This window comes from Ursus americanus, chromosome 31 (assembly GCF_024610735.1).
Source record: "Ursus americanus isolate L20-20 chromosome 31, mUrsAme1.1.p, whole genome shotgun sequence".
NCBI classification, from domain to species: domain Eukaryota; kingdom Metazoa; phylum Chordata; class Mammalia; order Carnivora; family Ursidae; genus Ursus; species Ursus americanus.
The window spans coordinates 29,868,251-29,895,911 of record NC_142157.1 but is presented as its reverse complement, the minus strand read 5'-3'; positions in this window follow the sequence as shown (position 1 = coordinate 29,895,911).

Here is a 27,661-nt window from a genome sequence, read left to right as displayed (position 1 = left end):
AAATATAAAATTTCCACTAAATACCACTTAACATTGTTGCTTTAGAGATATTAATTGGGCCTTTTAACTATACAATGCAATTATAAGTCTAATTGAAAATAATTGGTCAACACGGAGGAGGAAAAAAATACCTAAAACAACTGGTAAGCAAGACAGTAAGATTGTTAAGCCTTCACTGGTTAAAAGTTTACTTTAGTTGAAAAAAGCCAATCAGCCAGCTCTGTCCTGGTGGGTAAACATTCTAGTGAAGTGTGAGATTCCAGCAAACCTATAATTAATCCTGAATACAATGGTGTATAAGGGCGAGAAACTTCGTGAGTTAGCTTACACATCCCTACCGGAGCTTTCCATCAAAAATCTTTTCTCTGGCTTTGCACATGCTATTTTAACATTATTTCCGAAGAATAAATCAAATGCTTCAACCATCCAGCCCCCTTGTCGTGGGGGGAAAGAGGTTTCAGCTTTATAAATACTTGGTGCTGTTGTTGTCATCGTGGGCTCTCCGGCTCACAAATCTCAGGTGGAAAAAAGATTTTTTTTTTGAAAGAAAAAGAAAAAAAGGGGAAAACGTGAGCTGGAGACTGTGGCAAGCTTTGCAAATTGGCACAGCCTTATCAACAGCATTTCATGGTTTTCTGGAATCCATTCAAAGGAGAATTTCCTTTGTAAGAGACGGTTTAAGCTTTTTATTATTTGAGAGTTTATGAAAATTGCTTTTTAGTTTTCCAGACTCTCAAAGCATCAACACTGATTGTTTACGTCTTGCGAATGTATCTCCTTGCAAGCGTGACTTGCTGTGGGTCTCAGCGGCGCCTTTCCGTTTTCCCTCCCTCTGTTCTCCGTCCTTCCCGTTCATTCCTGCCGCATTAGAGATCGTTAGGTGTGTCGCTCAGGGCTCCTACCCATTTCCCCTGGCCATTAAGTAGGACCCGAATGGCAATCCCTTACAGTCAGGGGCAGACTTCTGTTCTGTAAGGTGACTATCAATTTCACCCAGGGGACACGGGGGATGAGACAGGCTTTTTGATTTCCAGGACACGATGAAAATGCCCAACACTGCCGCTCTTCCCTAGACGCCCTCTGAGGGCAAAGACCACGACTCTCACATATTGTTTTCAGCCCTGGGCACATTGGGACACACGCTATTATTTTAGCACCCACATGACAAATCCTGTGAAAGAATATAATTAAAGTGAACAATCTTTCTAATTAGAAAAAAAAAAAAAAAAACAAACCCAAACAATCTCAAGCCCCAGCCTATGACTCACTTATTAAAACAATATTTGGCAATGCAGAATTCCCTCACCAAGGAATTTAGAGACCTTCAGCATTCTTAGTATAGGATCTGACCTGTTGAGTCATGCTCCTGTCCCTAAAGATAGAAAGTGAGGCTCAGGAATGCTAACATTAAAACATTTATTTGTTTGCTGTTAAGGCTCACCATGCTAAATGGGTTTAGAAGTCTTGGAAAGAACAGTGTCTGTAGCAGAAAACGTGCTATGTCAGGTTCTTGCTGGGCCATCAACAAGTTGAGAGATGTTGGGTAAATAATTTAATTTTGATAAGATTTCCTTCTCCCTAGTCTGTAAAATATCATCCCTGCAGAGCTGGTGAACGTGTGTATTGTACGACTTCTTGCACTAGTGTCCCACGCGATATGAGAAGATGTACAAAATTTATTGCAGCGACACGTCTTAGGGACCTGTGCAATAACCTATCCTAGCTGCAAAAGAAGAATGACTGAAAGGGGAAGTGTCTTAGGACTGACCGAAAAGCGGTGACTCAAAAACAGGATAGAAGGTTGAGCGAAGAATCAACGGGAAGCAAGTGTTCTATAAACCACAGTAACACTTTTTTTTTTTTAAAGATTATTTATTTGGGAGAAGGGTGGGAGAGGGAGAGGGACAAGCAGACTCTCCGCTCAGTGGGAAGCCCGACCTGAGACTGGCTCGATGCCAGGACACTGAGATCATGATCTAAGCCAAAGTCAGACGCTTAACTGACTGCACCACCCGGGCACCCCAACAATGCCTCTTTGATAGGAGAGAGTCTGGTGCATTAGAGGTGGTATTTTTAAAAAATGAAAGTATTTGCTAAATATGGCATTAGGATGGATGTGTGTGCCAATGAACAAACTTTTTTAATTATGAGAGAAATTAGTTACTGCTTTAATTACTTAGCAAGTGATTATATTGAAGCGTCGCCTGACGCCCCTCCCCTTTTGGGTTGCTTGAGCAACTTACTGTGATCAAGAACACATTCATAGAGAATAGTGTGTTTAAAAACAAAACGCAGTTTCAGTAAAACGGAATTCCGGCTCCTGTCTTGCATGGCAAATACCCATTTCAGTCAATAGGAGTCTTGCCTGAAACTCATCTTAAATGTTGGGATGAAAAGTGAATTTCAATATTCGTGTAAAGCTCTGTGGAAGGCCAAGAATATGATCAATAATAACTATGATTTGTTTCAGCTATTGTTTGAATTTCTAAGCAGGGACATTTAAGACATCTACTGACTTAATTGAAATCCAGTGTGCTAGAAAAACTTGTTAGAAATCATAGAAATAGAGAATGTGAATTATGAAGCAATGTTCCCATGACTTTCAAAGGACAGAAAAATCAGTCCTTAGGTATATATGTATGTACCATAGAGCAAATCACGTCAAGCACATGGTAATGCACATCGTGTTAATTTCCATGCCTGGAATGGTTGTTCCTGTGTCTCTTGGCTTCAGTATTGTTTCCTTTTCTCTAGCTTCCTCCCATAAACTGTCCTATGCATAAGCTTCTAAAGTCGTCCATAAAAATTCGGACCCACCCACTGCCCTCGGTGTTGCCTGAGGGGTGAGTGTATGTGTGTGTGTGTGTGTGTGTGTGTGTGTGTGTGTGTTGGGGTAGGAGGTGAAGGGCCTTTATTGCAAGACAATGAGGTTATAAAGTAACAAAGGCAACTCCTTGAAAATTCCAAGCAACACCCCTCCTCTGGACTTAGATGGAGTGTAGGAGCCCAACATGTAAATCAGAAATCACTCAATTAGCTCGTTAAATATTTTGGGACTGAAGCCTGACCCTTTGAGAGGCACCAATCACAATGGAAGTGTTCTGGCCATTTGATATTCAGGGGACTGGGAAGGTTTAAGATGAGCTAAGGACTCAATGCAAGGGGGTTGGCTTTCTAATGTAAACACCATTATCATTTGGAAATCAATTAGCTCCTTGCACCGAGGGAACTAGAAGACCAGGGACTTCTGAACTACCATTGTGAGCTGGGACTATTTGCTTTAATTAAGAGGCGACTGAGTGGATTATTGTCTCAAACCAAGGAGTTGGGAAGAGTCAGAAAAGGACACTTTACCTTGGTGAACAACAAAGCCCAAGGAGGGGACAGGCTCCTCATCCGGCTGGTCTAAAGCAAATTAGCTGTTAATCTGGAAACTTTCTGAATAAGGAAGGCAGCCCCAAACAATGGGGGAAAAATGCAAAGCGGAGGCTGTGCTGAAGCATTTAGGCTCTCCGTCAGAGTTTGCCTTGTTTGCAGATCACGCAGATTTGCAGTGATAAGTGCTTGCTTGTCAGAGATTAAGAATTCACTGTAAAATATAACTTCAAATTGGAACTTCAGTGCAAAAATATTAGTGGCGCCTACGTGAAATCATTGCACTAAACACTGAATCGAAAATGTAGCCCATTCCTTGGTTGGAAAAAAAAAAAGTTTGGTAACTCGTCATCTACAATGTCATCTGCCTGGGTGCCTACAGCATTTGCTGGGATTTGTGTCAAATCAAGCCACCGAAAAGAGCTGCAGGGATCTCTCTCATCCATTTGTCCAATACATAAAAGCTAAGGGCCAGCCATGTGTCGTAGTCCTCGGTCCTGGGAGATCCTGGGAATGAGGTGTACTCTTTCTTTGGGGAGAGAGAGAAGGAGCAGCTAGGAGTGCCTTGTCTTTGGGAGTTGGAGAAGATTCTGAAGCCTGAAGGAGAGGCAGAAACGGCTGGCCCAGAAGTGAACACAAAGGCGAAAGGTGAAGGAGGTTCAAGCTCTGGGATGCCGACAGTGGAGAGGTGGGGTGTGACGTGGGTGAGGCATGTGAGGGGTAAGCGAGAGCCAGAACGGGAGGATTTTTACTGGCGGGCCAACACATTGTCCTAAGGGCAAAGGGAACCATCAAACAAGGGAGCGTGCTGATGAGGTAAACGTACATGTTTTAGAAAGATCATTCTGATAGCAAGGTAGAAACTGGTTTGGAAAGGGCCAGGTTGGACATACACGGATTCCAGGCTCGTTCTGATCATTCATTTCAGAGAGGTCGGTGGCCAGGACCAGGGTGTAAGCCGTGCGGACAAAGGAAAGGAGACCCCTATTGAGAAAGAGGAATCCATACAACTGAGCTGTGAATGAGATGGGTGGGGGTGAAGAGGACAGGGAGACAGAGACCATTACGAGTGTCTGGTGGGGGCGGCTGTGTCTGTGGAGGCGGCCGCCATTCACTGAGGAAGAGCAGGAGTCGGGAGAAGCGGATACGTTTGGTTAGGGTTCCAGACTCAGTGAGACGCATTTGTAGTGCTCTCGAGGTAGCACCAGCCTGTGTGTGTGTTTGTGTGGTTTAGTCTTGCGAGGGTAGACTGGGAGCAACTTCAGGGGAATACAAGAAGCCTAATGATTGTCCCAACATCACGACCACCTCAGACAGTCCTTTATTTTTGAGTGGGTAAGATTTTTACATGTCTGTATTACCGTCTGGTATTAAATGCACGAATTAGGATATCTCTGAAGGACTTTCTATAGTTTAGGAAGCACTGTTAGACAGATGATATTCACCAAACACGAACAAAAATAATTCCACAGTGGATCATTGGCTTTAAAAATAATTCCATAATTTTCCTTTAGTTGCCCCCACATATTGACATGAGATTTTTAAAGGATTATATATTAGCATTTTTCCTTTTATCGTTTTACAATTTTATAGATATATAATAATAGCTAATATTTGTTGAATACAGTGTAAATGTTTTACATATATTAATTCACTTAATCCTTCTAACAGCCAAATGAGGTTATCGTATATTATTATTATCCCCTTTTAACAGAAAAGGATATTTGGGCACGAGAGTTCAGGAAGCACGCGCAAGATGATACAACTAGTAAGGGATACAGCTGGGATTCAAACTCAGTGTGGCTTCAGAGTCCACACGCTTTCCCGATGCGCTAACCTCGCTCTCACACGACAGCACCATTAATGGAAGCTCTACAGAGAACCATCCTTCAGCACCCTGCCCCCCAGTGCATCAATCGTTTCACTTTTCCATGACCTCTTCTGTGACCTTGTCTGGGCTCGCTGTTTTTACCTTCCACGTCTACCTATCCACTCCATTGGATTATAAGTTTTCATCAGTAGGTTTTAAAATTTCTCATATTTTTAACTGTATCAATATGAGGCAGCACGTTCCCTTTATGCTGTATGATGATTTCACCTGCTGATGATGTTATAAATAATTAGGGTTCCTAATTTCCTATAATTGCCCAAACACTCTCATTCTCAGAGAAAGTCTTGGGTAGCAAACAGTGAACTCTTGATTGATGGGAAGTGTAACAAGGTTGAATCTGAAGAGAGGAGTAAATATTAAAACACTTTGATGTTAGTGAGCTGGGCAATGAGCTGTTTTAGTTAATCTCCTACCAACCCGATTATAAAATTGGGGTTATAGGTATTATTATCAGCTCATCTTACAGATAGGGAAACTGAGCCACCAAGAAGTTTAATACTTTGCCCAAAGTCACCCAGCCAGCAAATAGAGTAGTTAGAATTTGAACCCAGGTCGGTGGGACCTAAAACCCAAGTATGGGCTGCACGGTGCCGAAGGTGAGGTGTAGATGCTCTCGGTTTAGAAGAGTCGCGAGACCTGGTTCCCACACGGGATCTGGAATCCATGTTCACATCCCGCAGTTGTGCCTGAGTTACCATTCCCCTCTGCGGTGAAGGTACAAAACGAAAAGCATGTAAAGCAAACATCAGAGCACCATTTGGAGTGATTTGTCTGTGCTTTGCTGTTAACTCTGCGTAACCTCATCTTGACCCAAATGTACTCTGGTGAATACAACGCTGTGACCATGGCTCCCTAGACACCTGGCCACGCTCCGCTAAACTTCATTTCTCGGCTCTAGACAATTCAGTCTACCCCCTCGGCCAGCTCCGGTGTCTTGTACGAAAACGGGAGACTTACTCAATACTTAACCCATGTTGCTGAGCAACGAATAGGATTAAATCAGGAGATTTTAGTCCCCCTCATGTCATCCAATTCCTCAGCATACTTGTGTCAGCTAAAGAGCATAACTTTTCCTAATTAATTAAGGTGAATCCTTCCATTGATACTTATGGTAATCTTGGAGCGTAAAATAATCTCAGAAAGAGAGACTTCACTGCCCGTAAAATATTGATTACTGTAAACTATGACTCTGGGGTGCATCGTCCATTCTTAGCTGTCTACTTTTTTTTTTTTTTTTTTAATTCTTGGAATATATAACATAACTTCAGCCAATTGCATGAGCAAATTCAAGATCCTTCTTCAGTTTGGATTTTGATAGCCGAATAATTCCTTCCCAACTATCCCTGGTGAAGAATTATTCCCCTCCCCCCAATCCATTGTAGATAAATACTTTGGTAAATACAATAAAAGTGTTGCTGAAATGTCAAATTGCTTGCTTTCAATTTTTATATTTCCCTTGCTGTCAACTGGTTACACAGCTCATGAAGGAGCCCCACTTTGAGAAGCATGAGCCAGATGGCCTCTCAATATATTTTAGGTTGTACACATGGGCCCTTGGCTGTTGTTTTCCAGTTGACTTAAAAGAGAGTGACACGGATCTCATTATCGTACAGTTTTTTTTTTCCTTCTAGATTTGGGTCTTCTAAGGCATCCAGGTTCCATGACAGTCCAGAATGGGACGCTGACTTCTGGGAAGGTGTTCTTCATCTAAAATTTGCTTCAAGCACTCAATTGTTTCCAAGAAGCAAGGATGAAGTTTCATTTTCGTTCAAGAAAAACACTAGACTAAATATTATTCTAGTCATATCCAAGGGAAGTCAGCCATCCTTTGCAAAGTTAATCAGAGCCCTCCTCCAGCATCTTAGAGCTCTCAGGAGATGTTTCGCTCCTGCTGTTGCTGCAATAGTAAAAGATAGATTTTATAGAAGTGCTGGAATGTCTCTTCTTTGTCTTTAGAAAGATGAGTCCTTTCGTGCCTGTACCTTTTTGCGTTCATTTTGTTTTGTTAGGAGGAAGGGCTGCAGAAAGCAAGAAGGTCCAAAGCAGATGCCCAAAAACAGGTATCAGTTGACATAAGAATGTTGATATATGTTTAATCCGATCATTATCATCTTGGGGAATTTACCCTAAGAACATTTCTGGAAAGAAAAAAAAAACCCTAAACAATGAAGGTATTAACTAAATTGTCCCTTGAAAATAATAATAATAATAATAATAATTATTATTATTATTATTATTATTATAATAAAGAATTGGAAACGACCTAAAGATACCACCGTATGGAAATGATTCAATCCAGCAGAGCCGATAGACGCAATAGGACGACACAGAGAAACTTAAAATAATGAAGATAGAAACTACATAGGATGTACATTTTTATAGAATGTTAAGTGAAAAAATAGAACTCAGCATCACGCTTTCGCAGGATGTATGTGTCAGTCCTTGGTCTGTTTGCTCTGGCCCTCTCCCCACTCTGCTCTGAGCGACATGGGGTGCTGACTCGGACAGGTGCCCCTATCAACGCACTCCCAGCTGGATTCTATCAGTGCAGGCGCGGCAGGAGCCCGGAGAGTGGGAGGCAGGGAGAAGCCAGGGGATTTCTCCTCCCCTTGGTCTCTAGCTCAGCCAGTAGCGTCTCTGTGGCTCCTGCTCCCGCCGACGGACACACCCACTACGGGTCCTTTTCTCCTGGGGGACACGGCCACTCCCTTTGGTAACACTGGTTCCTGCCTTGCTCTTCCAATCTAAGGATGGGAGCAGTGGCTTCACTGTCCTTTGTTTGGCTTTTAAGCTCTGCTATCATTTGTGTAACCGACTCTCTGTATTGTCTTCACTGTATTTTAAATATGTGTGAGTGCCTGCCTTCCTGCCTTCCTGCCTTCCTTCCTCCCTCTTTTGCTTGAATCTGAAAAATATACATAAGGTTTGGGCTCTTTGGAAGGGCTTCCTAGAGGACAGAGTTGCACAGTGGAGTCCCATTGTTTGGGGAGTGAGTAAGCCAGGGGATCAGGATTTTGTGACGGGAGGTGGAATGAGAAGACCACTCTGGGTTTTGAAACTGGGAAAGATCGAAACATCTTTAATGATATATAACCCTGTTCCTCACCTGGAACAAAGACTAAGTGCAAGAATGTGGTGAGAAATGAGAGCGATAGTTGGGATCTTACCCGGGAGGCTGGTAGATCTGTGTCATGGTATAATACATACGTGTGGTGGCCAGCCTCCAAGCTGGTAATTCCTCGGGTTTATGTCCTTATGTGCTTTCCTTCCCACGTCCACTTAATTAGGGCTGACTGTGTAGTTGGGAGATACTGTGGAAATGTCAATGTGTGACTTCGGAAGCTAGACATAAAAGCCGTTGTGGCCTCCATCCACTTGGATCCCCTTGGATCACCTGCTCTGGGACACAGCCAGCTGCCATGTCATAAAGCCATTGTCATTGTAGCAACCCTATAAGGAGATCCACGTGGCAAGAAACAGACCTCCTGCGGACCACCTAAACTAACTGGACAGGGATGTGAGGGGAAGCCACCTTGGCAACGAATCTTCCAGCCCACTCCAGCCTTCAGACGATGCAGTCATGGCCAACAGCCTGACCGCAACCTCGTGAGCAATTCTGAGCCGGAACTTCCCAGTGGAGTGGCTTCCGAATTCCTGACCCACAGACACTGTGCGAGAGAACAGATGCTCATGGCTGCCTTAAGCCACTATGATTTGGGGGTAATTTTTGGCAAGGGTAATTCGTTTGGCAACGAATATGTGTTCAGTATATTTGGCACATCATTACTTAGTAATTCAGACATTGAAACTCAGGTGTCACGTCACACGGTGTTTTATACTCTGCCCCCACGTAACGTGTGATGCCGTAAAAAAAAAAAAAAAAGTCCACCTTTTGCTGTGTGGTTTAAAGGCACAGTGTCTTAGGGTAGTTCCTTTCTTGTCCCTAAATTTCATCCCATAAAGCAAATCATAGGAGTACCAATAATCCGAGACTAGTTGCTTAAATGAAAGATCTATTTCAAACTTCTCAGCACTTAAAACGTTAATCTTTCTATAGCCCCAAGGTTAAACTAGTCTTTAGAGTTTTCAGATATATTACTGATTCACTTCGGCTACCAAATGCTTTAATTTCCATCAGAGCATCGTTAAGACTCCGTTGAAGCAGGACTGACTCTAAATCAGGAAACAACTCCTGGCATTCACAAAAACCGTTCAGAGGTATGGGAAAGACTGTTCAGGGCTGACAGGCAAGCGTTTTCTCATGCACCGTCAATGCAGGGTTTTTTTTTTTTTTCTTTTTTTGATTAACTACTTGTGTATTTCCTCTTGATCCCAACAACAGCTTCCTCTGCTCATGTGTCCTGCTGTCCCCATCAGAAAATCCATACCCACAACCTTTCCCAGCCTTTAATCTGCCTCTGGAGAATCGGGGAAGCCAATGGGAGCATTGTTCGTTTGGCAACGGCTCTGTGGTTCAGTGTCCAGAAGCGTGGTGGGCGTCCTTGATGGCAGGAGCGTGTGAGAAGGGAAGCCATAGGTATTGTGCCTCGTGCCACAGGTTAGCAGCTGCCCCTCCCTCGGGAGGCTTGGCTTGGGATCACTTCTGTTTTGTGGTACTGTGTGTAACCTTGGCATGCAATCAGCAGAGAAAATATTCATTATTGCCTGACTGTCTGCCGAAGACAATTTCAATTATTCCGGCATTTCAATGGATGAAGAAGCCCTTTAGGCTGGCCCGGGAGATTAGACTTACAGGCTCCGTAAATTAGGAAAGTTACAATCAGTATATTATCTGGCAGGCAGCTGTGGGGATACAGCACAGCAGGCAAAGAGAGACAAATTGCTATATTCCGGTTGTGGTTTTGATATATCAATTTACAAGTTTAACATCCACATTTGTGAAAGAATGATTTTGCATTTCTTAAATCACTTTTAACTGCCTGCACTCGAAGTTTCTGGACCTGTAACTTGAATCGTCGGCTCGCATTGCTGACGTTTTGTTTTAAAGCCCAATTTCAGCCTGGAAAAAATATTGCAGAGGGCAGAGCTCGGGAATTAATCTTTCCTAAAGTTATTCAAATAATATAATATATGGCAGTTAATCAGAATATTCCATTTGCGGAAATGCGAATAATGTCCCATATAAAGGCTTTTTCTTTAATAGGATGTTTTTCCTGTCTCCCCCCACCCCCAGATTCTCTTTGTTGTGATAATTTTTTTTAAAGATTTTATTTATTTATTTGAGAGAGAGAGCATGAGCTGGGGGAAGGGGCAGAGGGAGAGGGAGAAGCAGACTCCTGGCTGAGCAGGGAGTCTGCTGCGGGGCTCGATCCCAAGACCCTGAGATCATAACCTGAGCCTAAGGCAGACCTTAACCGACTGAGCCCTCCAGGTGCCCCTGTTGTGATAATTATATATATATTTAATAAATATTATTTCACCATACCTGTCTGATGCGATACATTTGAAAATAGAAATAGTTACCATAGGGGCGCCTGGGTGGTGGCACAGCGGTTAAGCGTCTGCCTTCGGCTCAGGGCGTGATCCCGGCGTTGTGGGATCGAGCCCCACATCAGGCTCCTCTGCTATGAGTCTGCTTCTTCCTCTCCCACTCCCCCTGCTTGTGTTCCCTCTTTCGCTGGCTGTCTCTATCTCTGTCGAATAAATAAATAAAATAAAAAAAAAATAGAAATAGTTACCATAATAACCCATCACAATACTTTACAAACAGTTGCATAAGTGAGGTCTATTGGTAAATAAGTTTCTCATTCTTCAAGTTCTTTCTTAACATTTTGATACCTTAGCACTCACTCAGCTATCATTTGAACAATCGATTTGTTTTTATCTTTTTAAAAAAATCCTTTAAAAAAGTACATTTTGACGCTGATGAATGCTTGTAGCTACACCTGAAACAGCGTTAACATTTCCTGGCTGAGTTTAGGCTTTTTTTTTCATTCTCAGATTTTAAGAAAAATTGTTTGGCTCTTCTTTAATATGAAAAAAATATATATGTATTTTTGAGCTAGATGGTTATTACAGTGAAACCAGCGTTCATTTTCACATGTGCCCAAGTCCTGTGTAAAACAAGTCAGGAGGCATAAATAATTATTAAAATATAGATATTTATAAGAAAGCCTTGTAAACAGCATGTGGCTCCATTAGTCCCCAAATAACTTCTACTTTCTAATACTCATTTCTGAAATTCAAAACAAGTACACAAAACTCCAGACGTAGCTTCTTTGCTCTGGAAATATTTACATGTCCTGGGTAAAGCAGATGGGCTGGTTGGGATATATCCTCATTCTCAGTTTATTTAAAAAGAGTTTTAGAATTTTAACTTGAAAAAAAATGATATCGGGTATCTCTGTGAAGGACAAGTGACACATGCCCATTTGACCGGGACCCTCGCGGTTCGTGTCGCATTCAACAGGACTTCTATGGGGCCGTCCCTATGCACCTTGTCGGGAAGGGGTTTGTCAATCAATAACATGGAATTCATTTTTTTCCCTCCTTGTTTACAGAACCGGATTACCCACTAGGGACCGTTCTTGTCTCGTACAATACCCAGGAAGTGCCCTTCGTCACAAACACTGCAGTCTGACTGTGGCCTTACTCAGTACATTGTGCTGATATATTTTCTCATGGGAACCGTTGGGCTAGTCCAGGCAAGCATCTGCAATTCTTAAACGGACAGTTTCAGGCTGGAGAATTTAAGACACAACCAAATAGAGTCTTAATGCCCTGTTAGATAATAACGAAAGACATTTATGAAAAAAAAAAAAAATTCCCGTTAGTTTGAAAGCCGGGGCCCACACGCCGTATTTTGACAGCAGATGGATGGCTAGCTTGACTAATCCCGGTTTACTTTCTGACTTGGATTTGTCTCGCTGGTCCAGTGAGATTGTGAGGGCTTCCTCCAATCTGGTTAATGTTCAGAACCCATGTTTGAGTTTTAGACTCATTATGGGCCAACAAACTGACATTTTTTCTATAATGTGAAGACTGGTGCCAGCAGTAACTCAGTGAGATTTAACATAAAAGCAAGATAAAACAATTAAAGTGGAAGAATATTTGATTAAGGGGATCGCTGATTTATAGTGGGCTAAATTGAAATTGAAAGGAGAGTGAACTTTTTATGGCAATCATATATTACGTTCATTATCAGAGACTCTGGGTCCTTTGTGCTTTTGTGATTTAAAAAGAAATAAACCTGTTTAAAGAGAGTCACCCTGGCAGGCATCATTTTGTCTTCTCCTGAGTTATGGTTTCTTTTTGCTGCAAAAGTCAAACAAATCATATTCAAGTAAACTCATTGCAAAACACGCACTCAAGATTTGACTAGACAAAAAAGTGTAGTAACAAGGTCGCACATGGCCAAACACACACAAACACTTTTGTTTTGGTGACAGAGCTTGACATATACTTCAATCAGCGTTTATTTGGTATTTGCAAAAATGGTAGCCATGGCAACATCCCTGAAGGGGTCTCGGGCCTGGTGTCGAGAGTAGCAGAATGCCACGAGATTTGGTATCAGAGCCGGGACATTGTGAAACAGCTATGTGCCGCATGCCTCTTCTTGTTTCGTGGCTGGCTTGCTGCAAGGCTCTCCTTAACGTGGAACTAAATTGTTCCTGCAGCTTGCGTTAGCAGGTGCTTGCGGCATGCTCCTGACGTTCTGTTCACCATCTCTGGCCTTTTCTTGATGTAAACCGAAATTGCTTTAGCAGTGACGGGGGTGTGGGTACCACATCAGGAAAGAGCATGACAGTGTACCAGCCGACAAACAGGGCCAGGTTCGCATAGGTGAGGCAAAGAAGGAAGGGCAGAGATTGGCAGTTGGGGGAAATGCAGGAAAAGAAAAGAGGCAATAGTTCGTTTTGTTTCAGTGATAGCCTTGATTCTCTGATGACACATTTGAATTGTAGTCATTCATTTTTTTTTAAATGTTATTTTATTGCTATTTAAAAATTGTTTGTCTGGGAAGAAGCCGTTACAACAACTAAGGACTCAAAGCGAGAACTCTGATGTGAGTTCTGGTCCTGACACTTCGCACCACTGACCCAGGTGTGTGGCCCTGGGTGACACTTGCTTCTCTGGTCCCTGGCTGCCTTGTGTGTCAAAGGTGGGGGTGTTCTGGGTGACGTGTAAGGTTCTTTCAGGCTGTAACAGATTAGGACTTTGAGACGGCCATTTAAAATGGGAGAAAGAACGCTCATCCTGTCAGCTACAACTGGATTTTAAATTTCCACACCTGCCAAGAAAATTAGATGGGCAGTTAGTCTAAATTGGGGAAAATACTTCCCACTTTTCAAAGGAAGCAGTTGTTGAAATTCCTGGAGCCAAGGCATAAACGGATACACAATGGAGATCTTGGTTTTGTTGTTGTCAAAGGAAGGAGCAGCGAAACCAACTCCACTGCTGTCAGCGTACTTGTCGTTGCCAAGCGTCCTCACCATGGAGTTAAGGGACACTCGGTGCCATCTGTTCATCCTTTCAGAGATGTGCTTTTGTACGGCTGCTCTGGGACATTTCTCCCCTTGGTACCTTTGCTCAGGACATCTGCTTCCAAGTCATTCTAAACCAGAGCATTGATTCAGACATGAGCAATCAAAGACAGCGGGACAGAAGTGGGGGGCTCTGCTGGGGTGGGGGACAGTGGGAAAAGAAGATTTGCATGGACCATACCGACATCACTGATCATTCCATAATTTGCTCACAAAACTGCCTCTTCCGAAACAATTTTGCCTCAATACTGTTGGACCGAGAACATTTTTAAGCGTCTGAGATCAAATTCTTAATTATACACCCTCACGTTGCTGATAAAGTCTTATAAAGAAATATATAATGTACTTGTTAGCAGGCACCTTCTTAATTAATTTATGAAATTTGTCCATTCTGTTAGCATCCGCTGCGCGCTCCCACTATTTGAGTTGCCCTTTGCTGTTCACAGAGGTGTTGGCAGAGACAACTACCCTCACGGTGGAGCTATGGGATTTGGGGAGTTGTTTCACCTCTCTCAGCATGTAAAACAGAGTGGGAAGATTTTATGAAGCTACGGTGAGGACTAAATGAGGGGATAATTGGGGGGGGTGTCCTTTCTCAATTATAAATTTTAATGTGCAAATATTACAGAGATGTTTTCAGATAGGCAGGTTCTCAAAAATGTTACTCTCCCCACCCCATAGGGTTTCTGGAGGAGGTGCTCAGCAAACAAAGTGAGGATACCCCAAAAGAGAAAGGACTGGGAACCAGGAAAGAGGGACCAACTCAAGAGGGGAAGGAAACACCTAGGGGACTTGACAGGATGTCAGCTGTGGAGCAGTCAGAGAGTCTTCAGATTGGATCAGGAAGACTGTGTACCCCAGGAGGAATATCTCCCCCAAAAGTGAAATTCATATGTGTTTGAAGACTATGAGAGAAATTTTGGTATTCTCTGGGACAGTTCAGGTTTAGAGCAGGTTCATAGAAAACTAAGCAATTGAAATACAAGGCAACAATTAACTCTAGGAAAAAGGAAAACCTGAATAAGAAAGAAAATGCAATTGTAGTGCATTCTATGGTTCAGCTTTGAAAATTTTTGCATAAGAATGAGGTAAACACTAAATTCTGATTTAACCAAAATTATAATGTGACTTCCTTGGAAGGATGAGGGAGGGGAAAGAGGGTGGATTTGGAAGGAAAAATCTTTTTAGAATAGGATGTCAAAACAGGTGATGACTAAAAGCGAAAAATCTAGAGATGACAATGTTTTATGAAATGAAGGTGAACGCTAGAACTAACAGCAAAAGAATTGCAAAATTTTAAGTGGTTGCCTCCAGGAAATGGAACTCAGCCTTGAAAGGATTGGGGCAAAGGATGATGTTTCTTTTTTTAGGGTTTGTAGTTATATTTAACTTTTGAAGCAGTGTGTCTATATTACTTTGGTAAAGCATTATAATTTTAAAACCTACTGTAAGTATAATACCTTGAAGAAATGATAATTTAATTTCGGCAACTGTGAATTCATGAGAGGGTGATCGAAGGCTGTGTTGTAATGCCTAGGAGAATCCAGAACCTTGAGGCCCATTCTTCTCAATTTCAGTTGTCAAGGTTCATCTCTTGGAAAATAACGTGGCACATCAGAGGCAAGTATCAGTGGATACGTGCCTTGAATCTTACCTCTACTTTCCCTCTTTAAATCATATAAAATCCTCGTTATGAGCAAGGAGTTTTGGACCAGAGAAACCCATTCAACTTTTCCTTTTTCTGACCTAATAATTTTGTACATGTAATACTGGGGTACATGGAGCATTCTTTAAAGTTGAACCGCATCGGGTTGAGCTTCTGTTTTTGTGCACAGGCCTGGTACCATGTCTGGCACATAGTAAGTGCTCATTAAAAATATATGGAATGAATAGATGAACCAAGGGCACGTGAAGCAGCAAAAAACCCACAATAGCCTCTTAAGACCGATTTATTACACCTAATCTTCTTTCTGCACTCTCTTTCTTATCCTTTTCTATATTGGAGCCAGAACAATGTTTTCCAAACCTAACTCTGATCAGGTTATACTTGTGCTTGAAACTTTCAATGGTTTTCCATTACTCTTTACATAAAGGACAAACCGATGGGACCATCAGGCCCTATGTGGTCTGCACCGCCTCTTCAACTTCATCTCCAGTCCCTTTCCCCCTTTTCTCTTTCTCTCCTTCCCACCTCTTGCTCACCGAGCCTTTGCTGTGGTCGTCTTCCCATCTCCCTCATTAACCCCTAGTCATTTTATAGGTAAGCATCAAATCCTCAGAGGAATCATCACCAACCTTCCTTAGTCAAAGCCCTCTTTTTAGGTTTCCATAGCAACACCTTCCTCTGCTTTGTTTTGTTACAATTGCAGTGTGATACCTACTTGTCTGATAATTTGGTTAATAACGGCCTCGTCCAATGGGACAAAAGCACCCGGAGGGCAGGAACCATATTTGAAAAAGCATCTCCATCCCCTAGCCCACCCACACCTGACCTCAGGTAGTTGCTTGATTATGAACAGATGGTGAAGAAAAGGACAGTGTGCATCCTTAGAAATGGGATCAAAGCCGGGGGCTGTCTTCAGTCACTGATAATGACGATAATGATGGTGGTGGTTTGTGGGCTAATTATGTGTGCAGAATACTTAGATATTTTTAGAAGAAGCTGGTAAGTGGCCATTTTCCTTCTTTGCCTCTCTGAGTCACTTTCCACTACAAGCATCTCAGAGTCTGTGCTTACACATATAACACACACACACACACACACACACACACACACACACACACATTCCGAAGCTCCCGGTGATGACTCAGCAGCCCACCACTTCAAGCATCCCTGTCAAAATTAGTTTACTGTGACTACTGATGAGTAGAAATTTGCCCGGGTAGGAGGTTGGTGGGGGTTTGAGGGTGGGTGGGGAGGAAGAGGAAAGATGCCTGAGAGACCCAGTAACAAATACTTTTAAAGCCTCTTAAATGTTCAACTATTTAAATGCGTGTTTCAAGTTCTTGAGTTAATTAGCTGTAAGCTTACAAAGGTGGTCAGTCTTGAAAGTTTGGGTGCTGGACTTTTGAATTCCTAGCTGCTCCTTAAAAGCTCCATGCTGGTTTTGAAATGTGGCTATTGTGGGTGAAACACTGACTCATACTTCTAACATGACAAAAAACCATTCCATCTGAGCAGCTCTGAGAACAGCAACTGACTTCCTTATAAGAAGGAACACCAGTCTCTGAAAAATTGAGTTATTGAATAGGCTTGTCTATAAATGTAGACTTTTCCTATTCTTTGCCATTGGGCAGAAAAATCTCCCCCACAATTTTCAGAGGAAAACTGTTCTCAATGGCATTGCTTTTAGTGCTGTTTGTGGTCAAGGTGCATGATTAAATGTTAACTAGCTCGATGTGATTAATACGGAAACTAAGTAATTCATCCATATCGAAAATGTGTGATTAGTTTTCTCAAAGTTGTATTTAGAAATCCAGAGGCTCACGTAGATCAGAGGTTTGGGTGTAGAACAAGAAAGAACCTGTCATAGCAACCTCCACCTCTTCTTTTCCCCAACACAAAACGAATTGTGAGACCTTTATTTAAGGAGAATTCTCAAACCCTTTTTCTTTTCCTTTAATGTCAAGACTGTTCTGATGCAGGAGTTACCAACTCTGCAACCTCCTGACCTTCAAGCTTTTGGGGGGTCAGTCTTCTGTGGTCAAATAGTCACAGTTAAAGAGATGGTCCTCTCCTGAGTAATAGCACATAACTCAAGGGTACGCTGTAATGTCAAGTCTTTCCTTCTGGATCTTTCTAGATTAATACCATTAATAATAACATCATCCAGGTAACAATAATAATACACATGCCAACCAATATCGCGTTCTTGTCCTGCTTCACACAGTGAAGCAAACTGATACATATTCTTATTATCCCATTTTACAGATGATAAAACGAGGATCAGAAAGCCTCGCACTTCACGATAGCATTCAGAGCCATCCCATCAATCATAAATAACACTGCCTACCCTGTTTCCAATTCACTCATGGAGGGGCCTCTTCTAGTCCAGGGACGAGCACCTTGAGGGCTGGAAGTCTCTTTATATCTTCAGTCTTGGCTCAGTGTCAGGTACAGGACAGGTGTCTAATCAATACTTGATGAAGGAAGAAACGAAAGTGCTAGAAAGGAAAGAGGAGGCCTATGAATCACCGATTCTCTTTTAAAATTGATTCTGCTTCCTTCTATTTTTGAGGGGATATTCTGTTCTCCTTGTTGGTTGTATGTGCACAGAAAGTGATGCCAGCATGATTCAATAACAGGGACTGAGTTCTCTGACTCAAGGACTAGCGAAAGCAGAGAAATCTTGAAAATATGGAAAAAACAAACAAGCAAACCCTGTCTCATCACGATTGCTCTGTGAACTAGCTCTCACCTGGTCCTCATGGACATTCCATGAGCAGAGGCGGCTGGCTGGTTGAGGGGTTCCACAGACACACATTTGGTCATCACATACTGCCTTCATCCATTCCCACATTTTGAATATTTGTCTTTGTAGCATTGATTAATGTACTTAAAAGTGCCATTAACATTTAGAAAGAAGCACAAAACCATGTGAATAGTTCTAACCCAATTTAGTTCTTTTTTTCTGCCTTTTTAAAAAAAATTTCATTTTTTAGAGAGAGAGGGAGGGAGGGAGAGTGAGCAACAGGGGAGGGACTGAAGGAGACGGACAGAGAGAGAGAATCCAAGCAGACTTCACGACCTGCGTGGAGCCCGACACAGGGCTCGATCTCACCACCCTGTGATCACGACCTGAGCTGAAACCAGGAGTTGAACACTCAACGTACTGAGCCACCCTACCGAGTGGCCCTAACCCAGTTTAGTTCTCATGGAGGAGTCTTGTAATTATTTTAGCTTGGAAATTATGGTAAAACCAGTCAAAGGGATATTCACTAGGCTATGTGGACTGTTACTTTCCTTCGACCACACATATGAAAATGTATGGCCTTTGATATAAAGACAAAGGAATTGGTTCAAACCTTTTCCTGTTTTAAAAGAAGTTTTAACATAGATGAGAAATAGTTTCTTCCAGGTCATATGGTAGAGCCTCTTAGACAATTTGACAGACTCCTCTCTCCACCCCGTTCATGGTTTCTATTCTGTCTTGCTTTGCCACCCTGGACTTTGTCATTGCTGCCCTTCTCTGCCCCTTCTCTGCCCCTTCTCTGCCCCTTCTGCCCCTTCTGCCCTGCCATGTTCCATAGTCTGGGTTCATTACTTTCTTGGATGCACTTTGTCCGACCCAGTCATCTGGGACTTGGATGCCCCCTAAGCCCATTGCATATTTCCATTTCCTAGACAGTGCAGCAGGATCAGAGAGGTTGAATGACTTGTCCCAAGTGACAAGGCAAGTAAGTGGCAAGGCCAAGGCCAGGACTCAGGTCAGACTCAAGTCCATAATCCTTTTACAGCTAATCCTACTTTACCAATTACTAAGTCTGCCACTTTCCCATTTTACTTCACATTTTTATTTTCTTCCTATTATTCTAAACTCTCACTATAAAAGGAAGAATTTTATTTGTATTTAAATTCTTGGCTGCAATAATCAGATGAGTGAGAATATGCCACAGTGATACAATGATATACACGTGTGGTTTATGTATTACTATTTACTTTTTATATATGTATACATTATTAATCATCTATATATTTACATTGTTTGTACACTAAATTCTCCTGACATTATCTTTGAAATAAACATACCTTTAATATTCTAAGAAAAAAGTTTTATATGTTAACTCTTCACATATTCAATACTGGTGGCAGAGATTGCTGTTGTCTTTCTAAAAAATGGTTTTCTCTTTATTTCCCCAAATCAGAATGCCCAGTTTTGGCCTTATATGTGGCCTTAGATGTGAAACATAAGACTATGTTTCCCAGCTTCCCTTGCAACTTTGTATGGCTCTCTGTGCAAGTTCTAGATAATGAGTCCTGAGAGAAAGTGCCAGGGTCCTTTCTCCTAGTTCCTTGTGTCTTTTGGCTGTGATGCAGATGTAAAGGCTGGTGCTTGGCAGCCATTTTAGACCATTTGGCAATATGCTAAAATTGGTAGAGAAGCAGAATAGAAGGAGCTTGGGACACTGATGGTTGTATAGCCACAGCACCAGCCTCTGTCTACTTACTTCTGGACCTAGTTCTAGGTGAGAGAAAAATAAATTTGTGTCTAATTAAAAATCACTATTATTTATGAATTAATTTGTTATAGGCAACCTAACCAAACCTAAGTAATACGATGTGCTATCTGACTTTAGAATCATTGACTTTGAACTGGAAAGTTCAGAGAGTTCATTAATAAACCAGCATACAAATGGGGAAAGTGAGTACCTGAACTCATCAGAGAAGGTGAGTACCTCGACTTTTCAAGTTTCTGAAAACTCTAATCACATTATATAATGGCTTTAATATGTAAAGAGAAGATGAAATTTCAAATAAAATGTGGAAAGTATCCTAATTTGCTTTAATTTTATTTCCCAATGAACATATCTTTTAGAGGAAACAAACCTTATGCTCTGGTCCTTGGGTCCTTTTTGGGAATTCCAAGTAAGACTGAGACTCTAAATATTGAGAGGAATGAGGGCATCTTCATTTCTTCGTAATCTATGAATGCTGTTATTATAGTAATATAATAACGCAGAGTGGATGACTACAGCTAAACAGCAGCTGGGTAGAGTGACATTAAAGTTTTTCTGTTCCAACCAAATTCATGTCTCAATTATTTCAAGTTTCGCATTTTGCTTCTCTCCATTAGCGGTTGCTTACAAATTGTCCGTGGAGGTGGAAGCCAAAGGTCTTCACCGATACTCAGCTTGTGAACCTCAGACATTCTACTTACCAACATCAAATATGAAGAACTATGGTATTCTTTTTAGTCTAATTTTGGAATTTGGTGCAAGAAAATACTTCGATTGTATCCACAAAGTCCCCGTAACGGTGCCACCACACAACTTCGGAAGTACATGTTACACAGCGGGATGTGTATTTCTGGGGTCTTGTGCAAGATGGTGGAAACCTTGCAGCCACTTTACCTGTAAGGCAGGACCCGGGGCAATGAACACTCCTGAAAAAAATCGAGGGAGCACAAACAATTCTAAGGGTGTGATTGTGGATTCCCAAAAGTTCCATGGGCTCCATGCTCCCTCTTCACCTCTGGAAGGGGTGTGGTGGTGGTCGCTGCCATCTCCACGCATTTGATAGCTGAACTTACCAGCAAATGCTATCTTGCCAGATTGGTGACTCAGGGTTCCAAGTCTGTTTTATGAATTTTTTAGAAGACCGAGTACTCTAAATTGTCCAGATCACTGAAATCCTTCCTCTAACTAACCTTTTCCTAGACTCTTAGTGGATTGTGTATGTTAGCGGACTGTGTATGTGTGTGTGTGTGTGTGCGTACTGCTGGATAAGAGCTATACAATCTTCAGACCCTTTAAAAGAATTAAAATGATTTGCTAACTTCTGGACATTTGCTCATTACCTTTTCGTGTTGCTTGTGCAAGCTTGGGTGTAGCTCTCATTAGAAAGATACTAACCCTGGATTTGACATGAAAATTCACTTCCTTGGACTGATTTGAGTTGTTTTCATTTAAATGACCTCAAGAGTCAAGGTAAAAACCCCACCTCCTTTCCTGGCTTTATCAAAATGGAAAACAATGTGGTTCTTTGGAAAAATTTCATGAAACATGTGGTGCATGCCTGCAATGTCCAAATATTTTTTGGATGTAATGCAGGAGGAATGAAGAAGCAAGTCTCTTCTCAATGCTTTATAGTTTCCTAATTTTGCAAAGCAGGGAGGAAACCATAGTAAACACACATCAGTTTGCTATTTTAACACTTGTCATGTTCCACTTTCGGAGGCTGTGCTGTTAGTCATCACAGAGGAGCAATTGATGTATTAGGAGTATTTGTTACCCAACAACCAAGTCTGCATAACCAACCCACACCCGCAAGTTAACCATTTCAAGCTGACAGACTAAAGCATTTCACCTGTTGCAATGAGACCCAGCGTGGCCCTGGGATGCTCTTGAGAGCTACCAGGACTAACTCTTCCAAGTGATTTCTCGGCTGTTTATAACAGTTGAACTATTTTTGTTAAAGGGTTATAAAGATTGGCATCTATGGCACTCTTCTTTCTGCTGGGAGAGATTTTGAATTCAGCTTGCCTGGATTTACCTGATTTAGCGATCAGATATGTTCAATGGGGTTGCCGGCTGGAGGCTGGGCGTGGTAGAAGGTACCTGGGGAGGACAGGGTCCCACCCAGGCTCTGATCAGTCCTGAACATCTGTGACTACACGGTCAAAATCCCATTTATTCTTTGGAAGGCGCAGCAAGGACTTTTTATTAATTAATTTATTTTTTATTTCTCTCGACTCAGCATCAAAGGGCAGGCTTGTCATGCGCTTGTGATCTGGCCATAGTGGTCAGACCCGTGAATGCAGCTTCGTGTCGAGGTACAGGTCTTCCCTTGGGTGATGCATCAGCTGCTTTTACACAAAATGTGTCGTGAAGCTGGCAGCGAGGCACCCGGGCGGTTTCCTTGCTGTTGCTATGGATGCCACATTAAATATCCCAATGCTCTGTGCTCAAAACGAGGAAAAATTGACATTCTGACTTCCCATACAAGAGTGGGATACGTGATTCACAGTCCTCCTGCCGCATTAATCAAGCCGTGTTTACATGGAAAGAAGCCAAAAGAGCCAGAGCGAAAGAGGTGCATTTGGGAAAGCCAAGTGATGATGTCATCCGGGCAGAACCGCTCCGGCAAGCCACTTAGCTGGCTTAGATGCCTTGTATTTAGCCATGGAGCAAATCCCAGTTAAGCGTCGGAGGAACACCATGGCGTTTGGCTCTGTTCTTGGGATTTACATGGTTGCATTATGGTTTGTTTATTAAATAGCATAACATCATCATTTGTTATTATCTCAAGTGAGAAAGCACCTCATCTACGGGGAAAATGGCAATGAGGGGGTTCTAACACTTTGCTGGGAGGAAGCATGCGCACACAGACCTCCATACACTCAAAACATAAAGGAGAAAGTGCTGTTGGTCCCAGTGAGATGGTGCGTTGTTAGTTATTCCGATTCCATTTCTTCCGAGATACACGTTCACACAGCCACATGCTCGTCCTAAGATGGAATTGTCCTTACTGTACCGCCAAAGAATTTCAGAGGAGAACTTGGGTTTGGGATCAGTTCTCTGTTACCTTTGCCTGTGCAGCCCCAGCCCCTGATGATTATCAGGAACCCCCTATAATGTACAGCCAGCTCTGTGTTAAGTACGGAGCTAAGTCAGGTGTCCAGCCCACAGTGGTGAATGTGATCGATATGGTTCTTTTTTTTTGAGGTTGTTTAGTTATGTCAACCGGTCAACATGGTAGAATTTCTCTGAGAAGCACAGTGGAATTTGGCCATTTTCATGGAATCATATTCATGCCTGAATTATAGGCATTGCTTTTTTAGGAGATTCCTGAATTTGCTGTTCTGGATGATAATCAAATACTTTCAAGTTAGAGTTTTTGCCCATTTTTAAAGGATTCTTAAATCCTTTAAATAAGAAATGTTCTTTAAAAAAGTAAACAACAACACCACCACCAACAAAACCAAAAACACAAAAAGCCCCAAAGGGTCAGGTTAATCTAGAAACTGAAAAATTGCCCTTGAAGAATTCATTGATTTTATTGTCTATTGTCTACAAAGACTTAGGATGTTTTATTAAAGTAAGCAAAGGATGGATTTGAACTTTTTAGGTAGCCCATAACTCAATCCAAAGGAGCAATTGCACCACTTTATCTTGAGTGGTGTAGAAAGAATTGAACGGTTTCCTCATGGTGCTGTTGGGGCTACACTAGGGTACTCAATGGAGTAAGGACTTGAATAAAATAATGAAATAGTCTGGAAAGAATAACAGGAGTACAAGGATTCTTATAATTGTTAGAGAAAGGTTTGCTTTCAGGTTGGACACACAACAAGGCAATCGCAGCAGGCTTGAAATAACCTGACTTCTTGGAAGCAGAGATTCTACTTTGCGATAGAAACTGACACAACGCTTAATCTTCTGAGGCAGAAAAAAAATGGGGTTTCAGGCGATTTAGGAGACTTTCAGAACACTTCTTTAAAACTAAGGTGCTCTCTGTTTTGGCTCTGGATGTCAAGCTGTGGCCAGTCTGGGCTGCATTTTGGTCTCTCCAGGCCAGGATTTGATCTTGACTCCTACGAGTATTACAAAGTCGGGTTGTGGAACAGGCTTCTCCCCTCCACTTCCTAGTTACACAGCATAGCAATTTAGCCCTATTTCTTTAAGAAGAAAAGTAGGTGATTTCATTACATCTTGAAAATGTGTTTGCTAACTACCAACCCAAAAGGTCTCCAGCATCTTGGTAGGGAAAGACGTGATTGGTTGAAGAAGCTTGACAGTAAAGCTGTGTCATAAAGGACCCGATCGTTGTATGAAAATGTAGTCCCCGTTGCCTTCTTTTGTCAGAGAATATTAATTGTAAGCCAGTGTAGATTGAGAAAAGTCGTGAACTGTGGTTGCTAACCACTCAAGCCTCAAACACTTTTTTTGTTTCAAGTGTATATATTTCATTCTCCCCTTATTAACATTAAAAATGAGTCTACGTTTCCCAAACTGAAGTGGAGTTTGGTAATTAGCCACATAAATTAATCAATGAGGATAATAAAACTATTCACAAGTAGGAGACAGTGGGGAAGTTTTTGGCATCTGTCTGTGTAAAAATAAAGAGAATGCTGCTAAGTATCTTCCACTTTGGGCTACAGTAGGCACGGCTATGTAACATTCTTCTAAGAGAAATGTTTTCACTTTGGGAACAACTAATAATATGAGCACAAGCAGTAGTCAGAGGGAATTCCACTGTAGAGTTGTAAATGGCAGAAAAAGAGGCTCCCCTTTCTTAGACAAAGTTGTGGAGCAGGCAGTTCACCTCACTTTGAAATCCTTTTATTGTCACTAGGGAAATGTTTGCCTGACTGTTATGGAGTCTTTCAAACTGAGTCATGTGACTTCTTCAAAGAGCTCTGGAAACAGTGCGCGCTCCACATCGTACACCCCGAAGATGCTGGTTTCGTATAATTGGAACATAGCGTCGGTTTAGGCATCGCTCAGCTTGGCCATCTGTGAAAGGCGGACAGATTCAAAATAATACTCAAGGGAACTAGAATTCCCCCCAACTACCTATCAGCCCAGCTGGTAACTGCCAGGTCCAGCCTTTCCCATAACCAGAAATCCATAGCCCCTCCTATTGCTTGGATACATCGCCAAGCAGAAGCAAAAGGCATCTGGGGGCGGGCAAAAGAGGAGTCCCCATCACCGGCCACAGATTGCCATGAAAACTTAACCCAAATTCCTCTCCTCACGTATACTTTTTTAAAGAGAGTCTTCCTCCAGGTTCTTACCAGCCACCTTATGAGGGTTAGCTTACAAATGCCAGTGTGGGGGAGGGTGAGAAGAGACAGGGTTTGAGGTCACCTCTCTGGCCCTGTTGTCCTGTGGAGTGAGGGTGACAATATTATGAATTGACTGAAAACTTCAAATTAGAAACAAAGCCAGAAACAAGATAATTAGAAGTGCCCCGTCTAGGCAAAACAAATAGTTGTGATATGAATAGCAGGGGAAAAGTCATCTGCCCTATAAGGTTTGGATCTGTTCAGAGACAGCTCATCCTACAACGATTAGAAACTACTGGTAAAGCATGAAGCAGGCAGCCCAGTTCTTTCTCTTCTGGTGTGGGTGGCAGGAACAGACTGTGGCTAAGGTCTGTAGTGGGTTACGTCTCACTCTGTTTTATAGACTTCCCCTGCTCTCCCTTTTTGTGTCCTTTTGTCTTTGGGGTGGTAGTGTTACTGCCATCATGCCTATTGAGGCATTGGAATTGAGTTGGCTCTGCCTTGACATCCCCAGCACAAGAAGATTCAGGAACAGGTAGAAAAGAGGAGACTGCTTTTTAGAGGGCAAGGACTTTCTCAGACTCTAAATCATACCACAAGTGCCACGGAAAGTGTGGGTGGGAGCCCTCCACTGGAGAGCCGCTCATTTGGAAAGTATAGGTCAGAGGGTCAATTTCTTGGAGCTTATTTTTCTTTTGGGACCCCCAAATGTAAGCTTAGGATACCCGGTGGGATAATTCTTTCCTATCAAGTAGAGCCTCTTTTATTTTATGTGGAATATGAGACCAATGTCCAAAGTGGATGGAAAGGACTGAATGGAATGGAAAGGAAAAATGCAAAACTCGAGGATGCTTAAAAATGTTTAACTTTGTGGCATTTTCATAGATATTTATAAATCATGTTATCAAGGTCACAAAACATCCTGTAGGGCTTTTTTAATTGCTTTTATTTAGAATCCATGGATTCATTAATTTGAAGAAAAATAACATTGTTACAGTACTGCGACTTCCAATTCCTGAGTGTAGTATATTCATCCATTATTTTAAGACTTCAAAATTTTTTTCAATGACGTCTTCCATATATATGCATGTGTACACATGTCTGCAAACATATATACATATGTGTATTAGATTTATTTCTAGATATTTTATGTTTTCATGTATTATGAGTTTCAGAGGTAGACTTCAGTGATTCATCAGTCTTATATAACACCCAGTGCTCATGACATCACGTGCCCTCCTTCATGCCCGTCACCCAGTTACCCCAACCCCCTACCCCCCTCCCCTCCAGCAACCCTCAGTTTGTTTTCTATGATTAAGAGTCTCTTATGGTTTGTCTCCATCTCTGATTTCATCTTGTTTGATTTTTCCCTCCCTTCCCCTATGATGCTCTGTTTTGTTTCCTAAATTTCGCATATGAGTGAAATCATATGATATCGTCTTTCTCTGATTGACTTATTTTGCTTAGCATAATACCCTCTTGTTCCATCCACATCTTTGCAAATGGTAAGATCTCATTTTTTTGATGGCTGAGTAATATTCCATTGTAGATATATACCACATCTTCTTTATCCATTCATCTGTCCATGGGCACCTGGGCTCTCTCCACAGTTTGGCTATTGTGGACATTGATGCTATAAACATTGGGGTGCTTTGGATTGCTATGTTTGTATCCTTTGGGTGAATACCTAGTAGTGCAACTGCTGGGTCGTAGTGTAGTTTTATTTTCAACTTTGTAAGGAACCTCCATACTATTTTCCAGAATTTACTAAGAGTTTTAAACTACAAATGGATATTGGCTTTTATGAAACACTTTCTCCTTTTTTTTCTGTAAATGTGAAGAATTAACCGTGGTCGACTTTTTGAATGCAATTTTCCATTCTTAAAATAACCCTACTTGGTTGTGATGTATTATTTTCTCAAAATAGCTCTAGATTTTCTTTGCTAATCTTCTGTTTGAGATTTTTACATCTTGGCCATGACTCGACTGGCTTTCAATTTTCCTTCTTGCAATGTCCTTGCTGTGCTTGGATATCAACATCATGTTATGGTCATGGGAAGAGTTTGGGGATGTTGCCTCTTCTACATTCATGGAGTGTTTAAGTAGATTGATATGATTTCTTCCTTTCAAGTGGCCTACCTGGGCCTGGGATTTCCTTAAACTGCGGATTCTTTTTCTGTAATGGAACCATTCACATTTTCTGTTTCTTTTTGGTCAGTTTTGGAAAGTTATATTTCTCTAGGAATTTATTTTACCTAGATTTTAAATTTTATTGGCATAAAGTTGTTCATAATGTCTTATTATCATTGCAATGTCTGCAGAATCTGTTATGGGCTCTCTTTAATATTTATGATATATTTTTATGACTTCTCTCTCTGATAACTTTTCCAGAATTTATTAGTCTTTTCAAAAGACTAAGTTTTGGCTTTGTTGATCCTTTCTATTAT